Source organism: Triticum urartu, chromosome 5A (genome assembly GCF_056163025.1).
Source record: "Triticum urartu cultivar PI428250 chromosome 5A, HENAU_Tu73, whole genome shotgun sequence".
In the NCBI taxonomy this organism is placed as follows: Eukaryota; Viridiplantae; Streptophyta; class Magnoliopsida; order Poales; family Poaceae; genus Triticum; species Triticum urartu.
This window is the reverse complement of record NC_141877.1, coordinates 294,223,660-294,232,773: the sequence shown is the minus strand read 5'-3', so window position 1 is coordinate 294,232,773 and position 9,114 is coordinate 294,223,660. Positions and strand designations below refer to the sequence as shown.

The 9,114-nt window shown below is 43.8% G+C and overlaps 1 pseudogene; it reads right to left on the bottom strand.

Annotated features, from left to right (window-relative positions):
• Positions 1–374: 374 nt before the first annotated feature.
• On the bottom strand, positions 375–8,883 carry LOC147971109 (uncharacterized; annotated as a pseudogene).
• Between the last annotated feature and the right edge of the window lie 231 nt (positions 8,884–9,114).

The window sequence follows — 9,114 nt, the reverse complement described above, 5'->3', positions numbered from 1 at the left end:
GACGAGTCCCCGATGCATGCAGAAAAAGGTCATTATTACCTTAGATCATGGAGGCCGGCGGTTGGCCTCCTCCTGGCTATAAATGGGAAGGGGGCGGAGCCCCTGTCACCCATCTCTTCCTCCACTCCTCTTGCTTCTCCTTGTTCTTCCTAGCCGCGACACCCATGGCGCCAGTGAAGAGGTTCTCTGCCGCCAAGAAGGGGAAAGCTCGCCGGGAGGGGCCCGGCTCGTCACCGCCCAAGAGGGGGCGCAACCATCCGCACAAGCATGCCGCAACCCCCGCTGTGATCCCTCATGGGTGTGAGCGGACTCCTTCAGGGTTCGGCGCTGTCCTTGGCGGCCGTGACGGCGCTCCTTCACGCGGCGGGAGCCGCCTAGGTCGGGGCAGGCTCGTCGATGAGGGGAGGCGCGCCATGGTCGCCCGGCCTCCCCAGCCGCGCTTTCACTCGACGGAGGTGCTGCCAAAGTTTGTCGTGTGGTCGGTGAACCCGACCGACACTTGGCTTCAACTTCCACGCTCCTTCGTTGGGGAACTGCCGGCTCCAGGTCCTGGCGGCCTTTGGCTGCAGGCCAGTGGCTGATGCAGCAAGGCTTCGTGGGTTGCGGTGGAGGTCTCTGCCGCAGGCAACGTAGCCCTGGCCTGCGGCTGGCAGACGTTCGCCCCCGCGCGTGGCCTGGGCGGGCGGTTGACGCTCCACTTCAAGTATGACGGCGTTGCGACCCTCTTCATGAGGGTGTTTGGGGAAGACGGTTGTTGCGCCGGATGCTGCCCTGAAGACGACGACGATGGTGGCGAGGTGCTTGGCCTTGGCGATGGTCGTGACAAGCGCGAGGGTAACCTTGCCCTCGGCGGTGCCGTGGTTCGCCCAGCTACGGCAGCTCCTCCTCCGGCGAAAGCTCCAGCAGCGGTGGCTACGATCAGCCGCCACGCCGTCAGGCCCGCTTCAAGGATGGTGGCGGGTCATCCCATCGTCGTGCCCCGATGAAGCGCGAGGAGGGCTCTGGCTGAGTCCGGGGGCCGACCCTCGTGAGCAGCCGTGTCGTAGGAGCTGCTTTTGCTTGTCCTCTCTTTCCCTTTCCCCTGCATTGTCAGAAACGAATTCGGGGCCCTGCGAGGGCGTGTAATGAACCGTGGTGCTTATGTTGCTTTTATGGTGTGTTTATTGTTTTCAGGTTGTGTTGTGAAATCTATGCCTTATACGGGTGTAGAGGGGTAACTTAGCTCGATGCATCCGGGGTAGCTTTGACCTCATGAGGGCGCGCGTCTCTGGGCACCTGGTGGGGCTTCCCCACTATTGATTCGAGTAACATCGTGAGGTTGCAAAACCTTGTTAAGAAATCTTTACTCCTTCCAGCGCGAATCCTCGGGTATGGACTGGTTATGGCCAAATGCACTGCGTCGCGGTACCCATGGGGCACCAACTAAACGGGGTGCACCGATCAAAAACTCAGATGAGAACGCCCCGTGGAGACCAGGGGAGTGTGCACGCGCATACCACCTGTCCAGCCCCCCTCGTGGAGCATGCGAGGGAGAGCGTCGGGCAACTACCGCCCTCCCTGTCGAAAAACAGAGAATCGAGGGAAGAAACAGAAAGAAGAAGCAAGCTACCGAGAAACGCTGGAACTCCAAATTTCATTAAAGGAAAAGAGGCAAGCCAACTACAGAAAGCAAATGAATAGCCGCGTCCGGCACCTAGTCTAGTCTTGTCACCAGCGCGGAGCTAAGTGCTGCCACTAGGACGTGGGAGGGAGCCCCCGAGGCCCGAGGGCGGCACTCCGGAGACTCCGGGGCGTGTATAGCCCCACTCATAATTACGTGAGAGTGTCACGAGCGGAGACCTTCGCAGGCACTGGGCCTTGCTTCATGGGTAGAAATTCCGGAGGTGCTGGATGTTCCAGGCGTTCTGGATGGGGACCCCATCCAGCATCTCCAGGTGCGCGGTGCCAGGCCTAGAGACGCGGGCAATCCTAAACAGGCCCTCCCACATGGGTGAGAGCTTATGCCGCCCTTCCCTCGAGAGCACCCGCCTTACGATGAGATCGCCCACCTCAAGCATCCTGGAGCGGATGCTACGACATTGGTACCATCGCAGCACCTGCTGGTATCTTGCCGCTCGGAGCGAAGCTTGATAACCCACAAGTATAGGGGATCGCAATAGTTTTCGAGGGTAGAGTATTCAACCTAAATTTATTGATTCGACACAAGGGGAGCCAAAGAATATTCTCAAGTATTAGCAGCTGAGTTGTCAATTCAACCACACCTGGAAACTAAATATCTACAGCAAAGTGTTTAGTAGCAAAGTAATATGATAGTAGTGGTAACGGTAACAAAAGTAATATTTTTGGGTTTTGTAGTGATTGTAACAATAGCAACGGAAAAGTAAATAAGTGAAGAACAATATATGAAAAGCTCGTAGGCAATGGATTGGTGATGGAGAATTATGTCGGATGCGATTGATCATGCAACAATTATAACATAGGGTGACACAGAACTAGCTCCAGTTCATTAATGTAATGTAGGCATGCATGCCGAATATAGTCATACGTGCTTATGGAAAAGAACTTGCATGACATCTTTTGTCCTACCCTCCCGTGGCAGCGGGGTCCTATTGGAAACTAAGGGATATTGAGGCCTCCTTTTAATAGAGTACCGGACCAAAGCATTAACACATAGTGAATACATGAACTCCTCAAATTACGGTCATCACCGGTAATGGTCCCGTTTATTGTCACTTCGGGGTTAACGGATCATAACACATAATAGGTGACTATAGACTTGCAAGACAGGATCAAGAACTCACATATATTCATGAAAACATAATAGGTTCAGATCTGAAATCATGGCACTCGGTCCCTAGTGACAAGCATTAAGCATAGCAAAGTCATAGCAACATCAAGGTCATAACATAGTGGATACTAGGGATCAAACCCTAACAAAACTAACTCGATTACATGATAAATCTCATCCAACCCATCACCGTCCAGCAAGCCTACGATGGAATTACTCACGCACGGTGGTGAGCATCATGAAATTGGTGATGGAGGAAGGTTGATGATGATGATGATGGCGATGGATTCCCCTCTCCGGAGCCTCAAACGGACTCCAGATCAGCCCTCCCGAGAGAGTTTAGGGCTTGGCGGCGGCTTCATATTGTAAAACATGATGAATCCTTCTCTCTGATTTTTTTCTCCCCGAACACGAACATATGGAGTTGGAGTTGAGGTCAGTGGAGCGTCAGGGGGCCCACGAGGCAAGGGGCATGCCCAGGGGGGTAGGCGCGCCCCCACCCTCCTGGATAGGGTGTGGGCCCCCTGACGTGGATTCTTCTTCCAGTATTTTTTATATATTCCAAAACTAATCTGTGTTGATTTTCAGGTCATTCCGAGAACTTTTATTTCTGCACAAAAATAACACCATGGCAATTCTGCTGAAAATAGCGTCAGTCCGTGTTAGTTCCATTCAAATCATGCAATTTAGAGTCCAAAACAAGGGCAAAAGTGTTTGGAAAAGTAGATACGATGGAGACATATCAACTCCCCCAAGCTTAAACCTTTGCTTGTCCTCAAGCAATTCAGTTGATAAACTGAAAGTGATAAAGAAAAATTTTTACAAACTCTGTTTGCTCTTGTTGTTGTAAATATGTAAAGCCAGCATTCAAGTTTTCAGCAAAGATTATGAACTAACCATATTCACAGTAACATTTAGGTCTCATGTTTACTCATATCAATGGCATAATCAGCTAGCGAGCAATAATAACAAATCTCGGATGACATACCTTCCTCGAACAATCATGATATGATATAACAAGATGGTATCTCGCTAGCCCTTTCTGAGACCGCAAAACATAAATGCAAAGCACCTTTAAAGATCAATGACTGACTAGACATTGTAATTCATGGTAAAAGAGATCTAGTCACAGTCATACTCAATGTAAACTAACAGTAATGGATGCAAATGACAGTTGTGCTCTCCAACTGGTGCTTTTTAATAAGAGTATGATGACTCAACATAAAAGTAAATGGATAGGCCTTTTGCAGAGGGAAGCAGGGATTTGTAGAGGTGCCAGAGCTCGATTTTGAAATAGATATGAATAATATTTTGAGCGGTATACTTTCATTCTCAACATAACAACCGAGAGATCTCAATATCTTCCATGCTACACACATTATAGGCGGTTCCCAAGCAGAATGGTAAAGTTTATACTTCATCACCACCAACAAGCATCAATCCAAGGCTTGCCCTAAACAACGGGTGCCTCCAACTAACAACAATCCTGGTGGAGTTTTGTTTGCAATTACTTTGATTTGATTTGAGCATGGGACTGGGCATCCCGGTGACCAGCCATTTTCTCGTGAATGAGGAGTGGAGTCCACTCCTCTTGAGAATAACCCGCCTAGCATGGAGGATATAGACAACCCTAGTTGATACATGAGCTATTCGAGCATACAAAATAGAATGTTTATTTGAAGGTTTAGAGTTTGGCACATACAAATTTACTTGGAACGGCAGGTAGATACTGTATATAGGAAGGTATGGTTGGATGCACAAGCAGTATTCCCGCTTAGTACAAGTGAAGGCTAGAAAAAGACTGGGAAGCGACCAGCTAGAGAGGGACAACAGTCATGAACATGCATTAAAATTAATGAACACCAAATGCAAGCATGAGTAGGATATAATGCACCATGAACATAAATATCGTAGAGGCTATGTTGATTTTGTTTCAACTACATGCGTGAACATGTGCCAAGTCAAGCCACTCGAATCGTTCAAAGGAGGATACCACCCCATCATACCACATCACAACCATTTTAATAGCATGTTGGCACGCAAGGTAAACCATTATAAACTCCTAGCAAATTAAGCATGGCATAAGCAACTACAATCTCTAATTTTCATTGCAAATATGTTTCTTTCATATTAGGCTAAATCAGGAACGATGAACTAATCATATTTACAAAAACAAGAGAGGTCGAGTTCATACCAGCTTTTCTCATCTCAATAAGTTCATCATATATCATCATTATTGCCTTCCACTTGCACGACCGAACAGTGTGGATAATAATAATAGTGCCCGTGCATTGGACTAAGTTGGAATATGCAAGCATTCAATTCAAGAGAGAAGACAAGGTAATATGGGCTCTTTGTTAGATCAACAATAATGCATATACGAGCCACTCAACATTTTCATTATGTTCTTCTCCTCTCGACCCCCAAAGGAAAGAAAAGAAACAAAACTATTTACACGGGAAAGCTCCCAACAAGCAAAATAAGAACGAGAAATCTTTTTGGGTTTTCCTTTTTAATTACTACTACATGCATGGAAAGTAAACTAGTTAAAAGCTACAACTAATTTTTTTTGTTTTTTTCTTAAGGTTTTTCAAACACACAAGAAGAAAGCGAGAAAATGAAAATAAACTAGCATGGATGATACAATGAAAAAGTATGAGCACCGATAACTGGCATGAGTGTGTGAACATGAATGTAATGTCGGTGAGAGATACGTACTCCCCAAGCTTAGGCTTTTGGCCTAAGTTGGTCTATGCCCATGGATCAAAGTTGTAGCTGGGGTCGTACTGAGATGCAGCGGCAATTGCCTGATGAGCTGCAGCTTGGAGGCGAGCTGCCTCCGCCCTCCTCTCATACTCGGTCACCTCCTCCCTGGTTATAACATATCTCCCTTTTTTCCTGAAAGTCAAAGAAAGTAGGAGCAGGGAGAGCGACGTGATAGGTGCGTCATCTATCGAAGATTAGTCGGTACTGGAGGAACTGATTGTTCCTCTCAACAAACTGATGACGAACCATGGCATTATAATCTAAATAAGCAGGAGGCAACTCAATATCATCTCCGCGTATGGGTATCTCAAGAAAATCAGCTAAACTGGTTGCATAAATTCCACCAAAGAAATCTCCATCAATACTATTATTATGCAACCTACGTGCAACAATGGCCCCCAAGTTATATTGTCTATCTCCTAACATAGCACTCTTGAGAACACTAAGATCAGGAACACACATGTGACATCCCTCATCCTTACCATTAATGCATCTTCCTATGAAGAGAGCAAAATAATGTATGGCAGGAAAATGAATGCTCCCTATGGTAGCTAGCATGATTTCCCTAGACTCCCCCATAGTTATGCTAGCAAGAAAGTCTTTATATTCACATTTGCGAGGTTCACTAACATTACCCCACTGTGGGAGTTTACAAGCAGTATTAAAATCTTCTAAGTCCATGGTATAAGATTTATCATAGAGATCAAATAGGACAATTTGAGAATTGCGTGATGATGTAAATTTAAACCTTCTCACAAATGAATCAGTCAAATAGAGGTACTGACGGTACTTATCTACCACGAAGCTCTCAAGATCGGTGTTACGCGCATATGCTTCAAATTCCTCCTTGATTCCTGCTCGAACCATGAAGTCCTCTGACGGCCATTCACAAGGCCGCACTTGAGCATCCGTTGGTAGTTCATTGTCTGGCTCACATATTGCAGGCCTGGGTCCTTGTTTCCTTGAGGAACCACCTTGGTACATTTTCCTAAACATATTTTTTCCTCTCCAATAGTAATTGTTGAAAATTTTCCAATAGAATTGATATTGTGGACTTGAGGTTGTTTCCTCGGAAAGTGTACCGTATGCTCATTACCATTAACATGAAAAGTGACATTGCCTTCGGTGCAATCAATAACAGCCCCTGTAGTATTCAAAAAGGGTCTTCCAAGAATAATAGACATACAGTCGTCCTCGGGAATATCAAGAATAACAAAGTCCGTTAAAATAGTAACATTTGCAACCACAACAGGTAGATCCTCACAAATACCGACAGGTATAGCAGTTGATTTGTTAGCCATTTGCAAAGATATTTCAGTAGGTGTCAACTTATTCAAATCAAGTCTATGATATAAGGAGAGAGGCATAACACTAACACCGGCTCCAAGATCACATAAAGCAGTTTTAACATAGTTTCTTTTAATAGAGCATGGTATAGTTGGTACTCCTGGATCTCCAAGTTTCTTTGGTATTCCACCGTTAAAAGTATAATTAGCAAGCATGGTGGAAATTTTAGCTTCCAGTATCTTTCTTTTATAAGTAACAATTTCCTTCATATATTTAGCATAAGGGTTCATTTTAAGCATATCACTCAAACGCATACGCAAAAAGATAGGTCTAATCATTTTAGCAAAGCGCTCAAAATCCTCATCATCCTTTTTCTTGGATGGTTTAGGAGGAAAAGGCATGGGTTTCTGAACCCATGGTTCTCTTTATTTACCGTGCTTCCTAGCAACAAAGTCTCTCTTACCATAACGTTGATTCTTTGATTGTGGGTTATCAAGATCAACAGCAGGTTCAGTCTCTACATCATTATCATTGCTAGGTTGAGCATCAACATGAACATCATCATTAACATTATCACTAGGTTCATGTTCATTACCAGATTGTGTTTCAGCATCAGAAATAGAAATATCATTGGGATTCTCAGGTGTGTCAATAACAGGTTCACTAGAAGCATGCAGAGTCCTATCATTTTTCTTTTTCTTCCTTTTAGAAGGACTAGGTGCATCAATATTAATTCTCTGAGAATCTTGCTCAATTCTCTTAGGATGGCCCTCAGGATACAAAGGTTCCTGAGTCATTTTACCACCTCTAGTCATAAATCTAATAGCCTTTTCATTCTTATTATTATTTAATTCATTGAGAAAATCATTCTGAGCTTTAAGTATGTGTTCTACTTGAGTGGTAACCATAGAAGCATGTTTACTAATAAGTTTAAGTTCACCTTTAACATTAGCCATATAATCACCCAAGTGTTCAAGCATATCAGCATTGTGTTTCAATTATCTACAAACATAGGCATTGAAGTTTTCTTATTTAACCATAAAGTCATTAAACTCATCCAAGCATGGGCTAGCAAACTTAGTAAATGGGATTTCACATTTATCGAATCTATAGAGAGAATTTACCTTTACTACCTGTGTCGGGTTATCAAGACCATGTATTTCTTCAATGGGTGGCAAATTAAGACCATGTATTTCTTCAATAGGTGGTCAATTCTTAACATCTTCAGTTTTGATACCTTATTCTTTCATAGATTTCTTTGCCTCTTGCATATCTTCAGGACTGAGAAATAGAATACCCCTTTTCTTTGGAGTTGGCTTAGGAGTTGGTTCAGGAAGTGTCCAATTATTTTCATTAATCAACATATTATTCAATAACAATTCAGCTTCATCAACAGCTCTTTCCCTGAAAACACAACCAACACAACTATCCAGGTGGTCTCTAGAAGCATCGGTTAGTCCATTATAAAAGATATCAAGTATTTCATTTTTCTTGAGAGGATGATCAGGCAAAGCATTAAGTAATCGGAGAAGCCTCCCCCAAGCTTGTGGGAGACTCTCTTATTCAATTTGTACAAAATTATATGTTTCCCTTAAAGCAGCTTGTTTCTTATGAGCAGGGAAATGTTTAGCAGAGAAGTAATAAATCATATCCTGGGGACTGCGCACACAACCAGGATCAAGAGAATTAAACCATGTCTTAGCATCACCATTTAATGAGAATGGAAACAACTTAAGGATAAAGTAATAGCGAGTTTTATCATCATGTGTAAAGAGGGTGGCTATATCATTTAATTTAGTAAGATGTGCCACAAAAATTTTAGATTCATAGCCATAGAAAGGATCAGATTCAACCAAAATAATTAACTCAGGATCGACAGGGAAATCATAATCCTTATCAGTAATAAAGATAGGTGAAGTAGCAAAAGCAGGGTCATATTTCATTCTAGCATTCAAATACTTTTCTTTAAGCTTAGCTAATAATTTCTTAAGATCAGATCTATCATTGCAAGCTAAGAAGTCTCTAGCAGTTTCTTCATCCATAACATAACCCTCAAGAACAACAGGCAATTCATATCTAGGGGGAGACTCTTCATCATCACTTTCATCAATATTATCAGTTTCAATAATTTCATTCCCTCTATCCCTAGCAAGTTGTTCATCAAGAAATTCACCTAGTGGCACAGTATTATCAAGCATAGAAGTAGTTTCATCATAAGTATCATGCAAAGCAGAAGTGGCATCATCAATAACATGCGACCTATCGGAATCAAT